The sequence below is a fragment of the Antechinus flavipes genome, chromosome 6, assembly GCF_016432865.1.
Source record: "Antechinus flavipes isolate AdamAnt ecotype Samford, QLD, Australia chromosome 6, AdamAnt_v2, whole genome shotgun sequence".
Taxonomy (NCBI): Eukaryota; Metazoa; Chordata; class Mammalia; order Dasyuromorphia; family Dasyuridae; genus Antechinus; species Antechinus flavipes.
The window spans coordinates 4,073,942-4,085,484 of NC_067403.1; the positions used below are offsets into that span (position 1 = coordinate 4,073,942).

General features: G+C 48.2%; 1 protein-coding gene across 1 annotated transcript in view; it reads right to left on the reverse strand.

Moving 5' to 3' along the window:
- The window catches only part of HS3ST1 (heparan sulfate-glucosamine 3-sulfotransferase 1), a 42,386-nt gene extending 33,575 nt beyond the window's left edge, over positions 1-8,811 (reverse strand). Inside the window, exon 1 of the mRNA XM_051964009.1 lies at positions 8,437-8,811. The gene's annotated coding sequence lies outside the window, so the exon portion shown is untranslated. The remainder of the gene's footprint in view (positions 1-8,436) is intronic.
- Positions 8,812-11,543: the final 2,732 nt, after the last annotated feature.

The window sequence follows — 11,543 nt, forward strand, 5'->3', positions numbered from 1 at the left end:
TCAGGTTTCTCTACACAGTCTGGTGGAATCGAGCCCCCAGAGTCAGGGACTCTAAAACACAGGAAAAACCAAAAACCCAAGATCACAAGTCAGGAGATCCACATTCTGGTCGTGGCTCTGACTGTCACTGAAGTCACTGAAGACAGCTTCTCATCCTCCGTTCTAATGACTTTCCTGCTGACGCGGGCAGAACCATATTCCATCTAGCTCCCCCGTGCCCCGAATGCACTCCTCCTGCTCTCTGCGCAGGGCTCAGCTCAGAAGTTCCGTCTCCCATCGGCCCAGTTCTCAGCCCAACTGGGAATCACTCTGTATCGACTTTGGAAGTGTTCTTTGTTATTTAGACATGTACATGTTTTCTCCCCCAGATTACAAGTGCCTTGAGAGTAGCTATCTTGATTTTTCTTTCTATTTTTGTCTTTCTATCCTCAGTGCTTGCCACAATTCCTGGAACATCTTAGACATTTGATAAATACGTGGTGAATTGAGTTGGCTTTAGACAAGGCCTTTAGTCTCTCTGAGCATCAGTCACCTCCCTCGGAAGCTCAAGGAGTTGGACTGTATGATGTCCAAGATCCAACCTGCTCCAACCTGCTCCTAACTCTCTCCCATCCTCAAAGAAGAAGACCTGAAAATGTACTTTGGCAGATTTCTACCTTAATCCCTATGGGCACCCGTCTACCAAAGCAGACGGCAACTTTTCCATGACTTCCCCTGCCTGTCTTTCTATCAGAGAGGACTTTTCTAACTCTCTGGGACTCTGAATATCTAGGGCTACCCAAATGGTTATTCATCGCTTGTCTTTTTAAAGGAAAAGCTCCCTTCCTTTTCTTGCCACGTCTGTCCTTGATGATGTCTTTCAGTTCTCACTTGCTAATGATCATTGCTGGCAGTTTGTTCTAGGCCGCTTACATCTGCATGACTTTCTATCGCTCTTTGGGCTACTTGAAGGTTTGATTCCTCTGTGACTTGTGCACTCTGAGAATTACAGCCATGGAACATTACTAGGAACAGAATGGTGTTTTAAGAGACGAACTGCTGTGGCACAGAACAGTTTGAGCATTGAAAACATAGAATGTTTGCCGTGCGATCCAGCTAAAACTCCAACTGCTTAGTTCTAGGTTCAGCTCATTGCCTAGCAAGAGTTCTCTTCTAAGACAAGTACACAGATGAACTAACTCGGTGGACCACCTGCCCAAGTCCTGGATGATACTTATTGTTTATCCTTTTTAAAATTTTTTAGATTGGTCAGCCCATTCCCCCCCTTTCCCCGGATTCACAGAATTTCAGAGCTGGATGCAATTTATACAGTCACTTGTGAACGGGCCCCACTATCCGGAGGGGATCCTAATGTCACCTTGACGGTAGTAAACACCTCAGGAGAGCATGTGTCTCTCTGCTTTATACCTCGTTTGATGTCAAAGTCCAAATTCAATGATCAGTGATTAAGAGCCTACGATACACAAGGCAGCCTGGCAAAGTAGATAGAGAACTGATCTCAGAGTCAGGAAAACAAGTTCATGTCTCTGATCTAAAAACACAGGCAGTATTACCTGAGCACTCAGTGCCCTGGGCACTGTAAGAAATTCTCCACCTCTGATGGCAAAGGGCAAATCTTCATTTTGTGCCTCACTTTTTTGTTAATAAAATTATAGTTAAAATTTTTAAAAAGGAAGAGAATAGAAAGAGGAAAAGGAGATGAAAGGAAAAGAGACGAGAGAGAGATTCTAACAGCCTAAAAGAATAAAAACGAATTTAAAAAACCAAAAAAGCAAACTCATTTACTTGCAAAGAATGACATCTCCACTAGGGAAAAAATGTCTATTTGATTCTGTACTTGGCTGCTCATAATCTGCCATTTATGTCATCAGTGTAACTCTGGACACTTTTGGAATACCATTAAAATGGTCATTTAAGAATCTCAGTAGGACAAGAAGAACCTCAAGTCCGGGCTGATGCCTCCTGCACTCTAATCCAATCGATACAAGAAAATGAAAGACTGTGGCTGCTTGGGCAGAGGCGACTCCCGGCTGGTCCACGACAGTGGAGGAATCCTGCCCAGTTGTCTGAGCAGCAGAGAGCCGGAGAGACTCGTTGAGAGTCATCTAAAAGCCAGAGGCCGGGGTCGAACCCGGGCCATCCCTACACCAGCCGGCACCATATCCACGGCACCCAGGCTGCTTCAAAATTCAATCAATATTCAATAGAGATGGAATATTTGCTGAGTACTTAACAAAGTACAGGCTATGACAGTGGATACAAATAAACAGAAGAGGGAAAGGGGAGAGGGAAAGGATCAGGACAAACATTTATTTTATGCATAATTAAAATACCTAACATTTGTATAGCATTTTCTCCATCTCCAAATGCTTTCAAATTCCTAATCTGCCTGGAGTCTCACCAAAGTCCCTGGGAAGTGCGCAGGACAGGCAGTGACAGAGGGAGTGCTTTTTCAGTGGAACTGAGATTTCCCCTCCGTAACCTCTCTCATACACCCCCTTCTTCTTTCTGCCAGTGACATCACCCTCAGCACCTCAGGGTGGGACTGTTGCAGTAGCCTCGGCTCCCAGTTTCTCCCCAATCCATTTTATTGTCTCTCCCCTGGTGAATCATTCTTCCTAATGACCAAGTCGTTCCCCTTTCTAATCACCTCCAGGATCAACTATAAAATCCTACTGGGCATCCGAGGCCCTTCACAATCTTCCCCTCCTCCTTCCTTTGCTTTTACCTTCAGTCCTGTTACCCCACCAACCCAGGCCCCCTTGCTGTTCCTAGAATAGGATCCACCATCTCCAAAGCAAAATCTGAAAGGCAGTTCTCCAGGCTTAGAATGCATCCCTTAATCATCTCCTAGGAGATATCTTTTCTGATCGTTGTTAATGGGAATGCTCCCTCTGTTAATCATTTGCTCATCCTGCAGACAGCGTGTTTGTACACAGCTCTACCTGTCCGTCTGTCTATCCAGCATCTATTTAATGTTTTCTCTCCCATGGGAAGTCTTTTGCCTTTTTTGAGAAGTCTTCTGCCTTTCTTTGTATCTCCAGTGTTTAGTGCAGTGCCTGGCACATAGCAGGCACTTAATAAAAATTGATTGATTTCTTGATCACTAAGCACAGAGAAGTTAAGTGGTTCATTGTCCGTGGAATACACAGTTCACTTTCCCCATACCTGGCTTTGTTCATTCCTCTCTCTTCTGGAGTGTTCTTCCCCTTTCTTCTCAATATAGCTAAAGCCTGGCAAGCTTCTAAGACTCAGCCCTTAAGTCACATTTCTTCCTGGTAGTTTTTCCCAACCTTGCAGAAATTTCTCCTGCCTTTGAACTCCTGCCTTCTTTCTCTTTTGTTCCAACTACTCAGCCTTGAATTGTTAGCTCTTTTCTTGCATATGTCTTATTGTCTGCATTTGCCTATAATAAAAAGTTAATTTTCGGTATGGAACCTTTGAGTGGCAATCCATTTTTATTGCCACAGCCCTTTAAGCTAACAATCTCACCATTGTTTTTCTTCTTACTTTGTAGTTCACAGTGATAGCCTAAGCTTCAGAACTAGAGCGCACCACAGAGAAAGTACCTGAGCCCAGTTCTTCTGACCCAATTCTGAATTTTACTATGGCATAGTTGGCAGACTCTCCCTTACATTTCGTTCGACAGCAACTCCAAAGCACTGAAGGCTTTGGTGATGGTACGCTACGTACATGGGAAGGAACGGTGGGGAGACCATTACAGTTGTCAAGGCAGGTGCCCATTGCATTCTGTACTAGTATTCTACTGGTGGGAAAAGATTTCAGAGAGAGAGTGGAAAGAACATCGACAGGACTTGAATGATGATGGTACTTGAAAAATGAAAGAGTAAAATGGGAGTAAAGCCTTTTCTACCCAGTGCCATCCTCAGTACCTAGTGCTTAGTCAACTTAATTCAGCTGACTTACAGTATTTTCTAGCAAGGGTGAGTTGTGGTAAGAGACTTCTAAAAGTCAAATGGAAAAGTTGGGTTTGGGGAAAAGACAACTTCCCCTTTTTTCTCTGTTGAGTGGAAATTTAGGAAAGTACCCTGTACAGTCTGTTCTTGTAGATATCATGTCTAAATCTCTGTGACCCATTTGGGGTTTTCTTAGCAAAGATACTAGAGTTGTTTGCCATTTCCTCCTCCAGCTCACTTTACAGATGAGAAAGTGAGGCAAATAGGGCTAAGTGACTTTACCCAGAATCATATAGCTAGTGAGTATCCTAGGCCAATTTAAAGTCAGAAAGATGAGTCTTCCAGACTTCAGGCCCTGTGCTGTCCCCACTATCACTCAGATGCCCTTGTACAGTCTGGGTACTCACGAAATATCTGCCGATTAGCTAATTTGCCCAAGGTTATGCAACTTTTTGTGAAGAAGGTCACCACTGGAGCTCAGGCTTCTTGAACAGTAGTGACCTTTTCAATAAAACATAATTAGCCTAAACTGGCTATCTTAAAATTTATTCTTGAATTAATATTTAGATGTGCACAAATATTCAAGGTCATAAGACTAGGTCAGACCCATGGACCAACAACCCAGTGTTCACCCTATGACAGGGGAACCAATAAACGATTGTGTATTTTATAGGAAAGTGTAATGATTTTTTTTATATCAATCCCAAACTTTATGGGACAGATGGAAAAAAGTCTGCATTATTAAATATATACTATAATTCATTGAGACAGCATTAAAATGGCTGAAATGATTTGGGTCGAGCAGTACATGGAACACACAAATGATAGTTTAAAGTAGAATACTTTTACTAAGTTGGGCATAATAGTCTGGAATATAGTGACTTCCATAGGAATTAGTTTAACAAAACCCATAAATAATTTGGAACGCAGATTTTGAGCATTTGAGGAATTACAGGACAAGAGGAGGATGTAGGGAGAAAAATGTCGTGCAAGCGCCACACCATTAACTATGTTTAAAGTTAGTCCATGTACATAAACAACCTATGCTGGCTTTATGGGTGTTCCCTGCCACTACTCCACCCATCAGAATAGCATTCTTGTTCTTAGTTCTCTGCTGTATTTATATTATAGAAATACAACTATGTAAGGAGGAAGGAAGGAAATAGAGCAAAGGAAAAAAAAAATAGACCTTAGACAAGGAAAAAATCAGAAAGTGGGGACCATAGAATCTCATAGAGTTCATTTTATAAAGTTCCCAGTGCTACTACTATTTGACACTGTGCTCAGCATGTTACCTGAGCCATTGTTTTCCTCATCCTATGAGGAACATTCACAGGATCATAGATTTGGAGCAAAAACAAACAAATAAATAAATAAATAAACAGACTTTAAACATCATCTTCCCTAACCTTCTCATTTTATAGATGAGAAAACTGAGGGCTAAGGAGGCTGATTTGCCAATGGTCACGTGGATCATAAATGGCAATAATGAAGAGCTAAACTAAGATTCCACATGCAACATCCTTTTCTACTTTTCTGAGGTTGCCTTTCATTGGTCTTAAAGGACCTCTCCTCCTATTCTGTATTACAAGATTTATTCTAACTCTAATTTGTTTTGTGCTAAGGACCCTTCCAGTTCTGTGACCCCACAAATCAATAGTTCTGAGAGAAGAAAGCATGAATCCTGTATGTCTTGGGTTACTTTTCAATAGTCTAGGACAATCAACTTCCCTCGTCCTCCAGCCAAGCAAAATGTCCTAACAATGTAACCTCAGTACACATTTCCATTAGATATTGGATACAATCTCCTTGTACCTCTGAAATTCTAAACTCCAATTCCACCAGAGCAAAAAAAAAAACTATTCCATGTGAAGTAATGCTTTTGAGATGTGAATAGAGGAGAAAAAAAACCAAAAAACAACAATGAACAAGCAGTCATTCCTTTGCCCCTAGATTTGACACAGAAGTGTTAAATTGCCCAAGTTTGCTCATGGCTAGACCCCTCCAGTCACCATCATTTTTTCATTTAAGAATTGGGAAAGTTTGCCCCTTATTCTCTCTTTGTAGATTCAGAAATACAAAAGGATTCTGAAAACAAGCAACATTTCAAGCAAAGTTTCAGTTTCCATCAACAGTGAATAAAATAAGCTTTCGGTTGGTTGCCTAAAGTGAGAGAATTTTATTTAAAAAAAAAAAAAACCAAGCCATCTGCCTTTCTTTTATCTTCCTTTCCTCCCTGCAGACCCCCATCTCAAGGGATCACTTCCTTGCCTCAGGAGCAAAAATTCCACATCCATGCTGGCTTCAGTCTCTCCACAGAAATGCTTCCCTGCCAAATGTTCCCTAGTACATCTTCCTAAAGGACTGTCACTTCTTAATACTGGCTGTAATTAACTGCTTTGGCTAAAGGTGCTTAGTCATGAATTTATTGATCCATGTCAAGCCCAGCTGAAATAGTCAGATCCCCTAAGCAAGCCCTGGGAAATACAATGCACAGGCTGATGTTTCCCTGCTCGGTGCTAGAGAATTCTTATGTAAGATAATCATTCATTTTCCCGTGTGATTTTTGCAATCCTGTGCTACCCCGCAAAATAGAAGGGACAAAGAAAGGCTTCTAGGGGGTGATTAGCGTTGGACGAGTTCAGCCTGAAAGAGTGGGGGCAATTTAGGCAACTTACAGGAGTTTCACCCGAGAACTGAAGCGAGCAGCTTATCTCTACACCGAAAGGTTATTCGGGGAGAAGAATAGAATCCATATATATGACAAGTCTCCTCTAGAAAATCCAAGCATATTTTTTAAAATAAACTTTTCTTTCTCATCGTGCTAGAATAAGGCTTTGACTTAGAGCTTCCGTTTGCACTTCCCAAGGAAAGGCCTTAATTTAGGGAAAGGTAGGAAACGAAGGCCCGAAGAGTTGGCCACCACCAGCGCCTGCAGAGCCTCCTTCCCCTGCTCAAGCTATCAAGGTAATTAAGCAGCAGTTCCTTCTCCCAAAGGGAGCTTGCTTTCTATCAGCAGCAACCGTCCAATGATCTAATGGATGTCTCACAAGCCGCCCATCTGGGTTGCCAGCGATCTGAGGCGCTTGTGGAACTCCGGGCGAGATCCGGGTGCCCTGGAAGCCCCTCTCCTCTCGAAATCGCTTATCTCCAATGTTTCCAGCTGGAAAAAAGCCGGCTCGGGGAGGGCGGGTGGCGGAATTGACTGGATTTGCGGTTATCTCCCCAGAGCCCCTCTAATCCCAGAGTCTGTACACAAGGTGTGGATAAAAATAACCTGCAGTTAAGGCTGGGGGGGAGGGGGGAGAGGACTAAATCCTATCAATTGATCGATCGACCTCCTCCGCAGCTCAGCAACTAGCTGGGGAAGGGATGCTCTGGTTCTGGGGAGGGAGGATCTGGGCGATCCCGAGCGGCAGGCAGAACCGGCAGGCGGGACTAGAAGGCACGGCCATCCCTGCCCAGGAGCTGGCTTCCTTTTCCTTGGGCTCCCCGCTCCCTCTCACCTGGCCGCTGCCCAGACAGTTCCGGGTTCCCAGGCGCTCCCGGGCTAGGGAGCCGTGACCCAGCGGGGCCGTGCAAGGTGCCAAGGGCAGAGCCCTCCGCCTGCAGGCGGCGGGGGTTGCCAGGGCCACCCCTCCCTTTGGCACCGGCGAATCGGGACCGCTACTTCGAAGGGGCGAGGGAAACAGTGCTGGATCTTAAATTGAATTTACACCCGCGGAAAGCAGGGGGCTCGGCTCGGGCTCTTCCCGAGCCAGTGTATGCGCTCCTTATGCTGGGTTCGAGTCCTGCCACCCCCTCCCCCCCAGCACTCCCCACTGAGATTTGCAGACTAGAAGCAGAGGTTTGGAGGAGGGGAGGGAGAGTTTGTAACTGATATTTTCATGCGTAGTATCTGGGGCACTGGCAGGCTGGCCGCACACAAGCCCTAACGCACCTCCTGCGAGATGGAAAGGCGCCCTGCCTCCTTCCCTTTCTCCAGCCCAATTTCTAGGGGAAAAACCCGGAGCCCCTCCCATCTCCACCCCGAGGGACTTTGGCAAGGGCCCCCCACTTTGCCATCCCCGAGCATCGCAGCTTGGCTCAGCGACGCTTCCTCCTAACGTGCTCCTTCCTACGGGGAGAAGGCTCGGGGACGGATGCTGGAGAGATGGAGGCAGCCCGGGAAGCTCTCGGAACCGAACCGGAGCAGCCACGTCTCCTGGTCCTCGGGGCCAGCCCGTTTACCCCGCGGGGCACCAAGAGGCCGGGAAAGCAGGGCCGGGGCAGGGGGCAAAGCCCGCTTCCCGCCCTCCCTTTCTTCCTCCTCCCCCTTTCGGGCTCCAGCGCCAGCCCTAAAGCACCTGTCGTCCCGGGGTGCTACTTGCTAAGAGGGAGAAGTCCGTTCTCGGCAGCTCGGGGACCGGAGCACTCGCCGCCCTTTCGCGGCCGTGGCCCCGCCAACTCCGCCTCGGGGGCGCTCGGACCCCGAGCCCTCGCTGCTCCCGGCCGCTGCCCTCCCGCTCGGCTCACTCACCTGAGTCGCGCTGCCCAGTCCGTCGGCGTCCCGCAGACGTCCCTCGGCCAGGGCCATGGGGCACGGCGCAACTCGGGAGAGAAGTGGCCGGAGGAAGGGGAGCAGGCAGGGGCGAGCTCTTCGCGAAAGCCTCCGGGACCGGAGGATCGGCGCGGTGGAGGCGTGGGCGGGGGGCTGCGGGAGAGCCTGGGGCCGGAGGCCGGTGGAGGATGCCGGGGAGGAGGGGAAGGAGATGCCCGAGGACAGGGGAAGGGAGCCGAGGTCCGCCGCCGCAGAAGGCTCGGAGAGGCGGCGGGTGCTCCTGCTACGGTGCGGGAGAGCGCGTGCGGGAGGCTGGCAGCTCCTGGTCCCACGGGGAGGAGAAGGGGGAGGAGGAGGAGGAGGAGGAATAGGAGGAGGAGGAGAAGGAGGAGGACGACCAAGAGGAGGAGGAGGAGGAAGGCGACAGCCCCGGAGGGAAGAGGAGGACCGCGAGCGCCCGCTGCTGCCGAGCCGGCTCAGGTGCGGGCGGCCGGGGCTCAGGCTCCTCGGCTGCGCAGCCGAGCCCGAGTTCGCTCCGCAAACTCTCCCGTCTCCTTCGCTCTGCTCTGCCCTCCTTCTCCCTTTCCCTCCCTCCCTCCCTCCCCAGCACACGTCAATGGGCGAGCCCGCCCCGCCCACTGACAGTGGCCGTTCGGGTTTCAGCACCCCCCGCCCCTCACCCCCAGCCCTCCCGCTGGGAAGAGAAAGCCCGAGTCCGGCGAGTCCACCCGGGGGAGGCAGAGCTGGGGTCGCTTTGCCCGGGCTTGAGAGAGAAGAAGGTGGGCACTGCCTGCCCTTCCCCGGGGGCGATCGGCGCAGGAGGGGCGCTGCTGCCAGTCAAGCTTTCGGGAAAGCGCGCTCCCCCGGCGCCCAGCGTGTGCCCGGCTCGAGCCTCCTGGGGGGACTGACCCACCTAAAGGCCTCGGGGCCAGCTGCCTTCTCCCCTCCCCCAGCCCTCTCGGAACCCCGCACCTTGCCCCTCCCCCGCCCTTCCAGGTAACTGAGGCCCCAGAGGCAGCCCCCGCGAGCCCGGGCTGCCCGGGGAAAGGGAAGGGCAGACGCGGCCACCGGCCGCTGCGGCCCGCGGGGAGCGCCGGTCCGGGGGCTCTGGGGCCCCAGAGCCGCCCCTGCTGCCGCCCCGCTCGCCGGGTGCCGTCGCCATTGCAAAACTCTCCTCTGCCTTCTCCGCACGGTTCCGGCTTTATTTAGCCGGCTGGCTTTGATGTGCGAATTCCAATCTGGGCTTCAGGGAGCGAGTGTGTGTGTGTGTGTGTGTGTGTGCGCGTGTGCGTGTGTGTGTGTGTGTGTGCGCGTGTGTACTCTCCTTTCCCACTGACGAACCTATTCTGGTGTGGCTCTGAGGGAATCCACGCTTAACTTGTTAAACTTGAGATTTAGTGAAGTGCCGAGTGTGAGCCCTAGGCAAGCCTCTCCCAGGCTGTCTGTCACCATCATCACCATCATGGCCATGGTTATTTTAGAGCCCACTCTCACTTCCCGTGAGATGGCAAGAGTTCTGTTCCCACAGGTCCACGCAAACATAGTTTCTGCAGGAACCAACACATTTGATACACACGTGGTCATGTATAGGCGTCCCTCTGAATGTAAGTGAACATGTAGATGCACGTTTGAGACCATAGAAGTGTGTCTTAGATGGGTCAGACATTCAGATAAGTAGCCATTGGGAGAGCTCCAGCAGATTGTTGTGGGATCCAGAAACTGGGCTCCAGATTCTCTATTTTCTAATTATGAGCAATGTAAGTGGATGAGTCACTCCAGCTCTTTCCTCTTATTGGGCAACATGACCACCAGGCCTTTGCATTTCCACACCTTGGGCCAGCAGTCTCATCTCACCTGTTCTCCCTTTCCTCACCTAGAAAATGAGGCTCTGACCCATGGTCCTTTCTAGCTCTTCATTCCAATAATTTTCCAAACTTCATTTATTTGGAATTCTTCATCTCCCTTTTTTAAAGAACAGTAAAGATGCTCCATTTGTGGAGATATTTCGGGGAGAAACTCACAGTCTTAACCAGTTCAAATCAATAGACAGGCATGGAATTCCCCGGCCAGTAAAAGGCTGGTGTTTCCATGTTGCCGGAGAAGGCTGAGAATGTGATACTGCTACAGCTGAAGCTTCAGGATTTTGACATCATAAGCTATTAGGGATTTCCATGACCACAGCTAATTCTTTTCTCCAGGCTAAATGTTGGCAGATGATTCTAAGTAGAAAATGCAAATTTCAAAATCACTTGAAAGTTCCATTTTGAAAACCTCTGGGACTCCATTTCCATTGGCTTTAGAAAGAAATTCGATTCCTCCCATCATTGTGAAGAGCTCAGAGTTCAGGCACCTGGGGTTATGTGGGACAAGTTGTATATAGGGTGGGGAGCCACCCTCGTGGCCCTCGGGTCTCAGAACCACCCTGCAAGGTTGAACTGACATGCTTGACAAATTCAAGAAGAAATGAGTCCATTAATACTTTAGGGTTTTGGGAACTCTGTCCTAAAAATCTCAAAGAGCTTTCATATTAATATGTGATCTTGTCCTTACAATTTATATGTGAAACGTGAAAGGATAAATGTTGCCTCTACTTTTGCAGCCAGGGTTATAACAAAGCTAAGTGACTGGCCAATTATCATATTAGGCAGGACAGAATCACATATACGGTTCCTAGGCACCTCTTCATCCATACTTCTAATTCTCTGCTGTTCTATTTTTTAAGCAGAGTATACTTCTTGGGGGGAAAAAAAAAAGTAATAATGACATGAACTATATTTATGAATTACTCAAATCACTCAACAGTTGAGCACTGAACTAAGAATCAAGAACTAAATTCAACCCTTTGGGTACCTTATCATTATCTTTATGATTTAGGGGAAGCTATTTGACCACTCTGCACCTTGACTTTCCCAACTGTAAAATTAGAGAATTAGATGAAACCGAAAACGATCATTTTCAGATTAGACATTCAAGGATTTTAAATATTTCTTGAGAGTTTACTGGGTGCTCAGTCCTGCAGGATATAAATTAGGACTGTAAGCATAAAAGTTTGGATCCCTATCTCCATGTGTCTTTAATTGAATAAG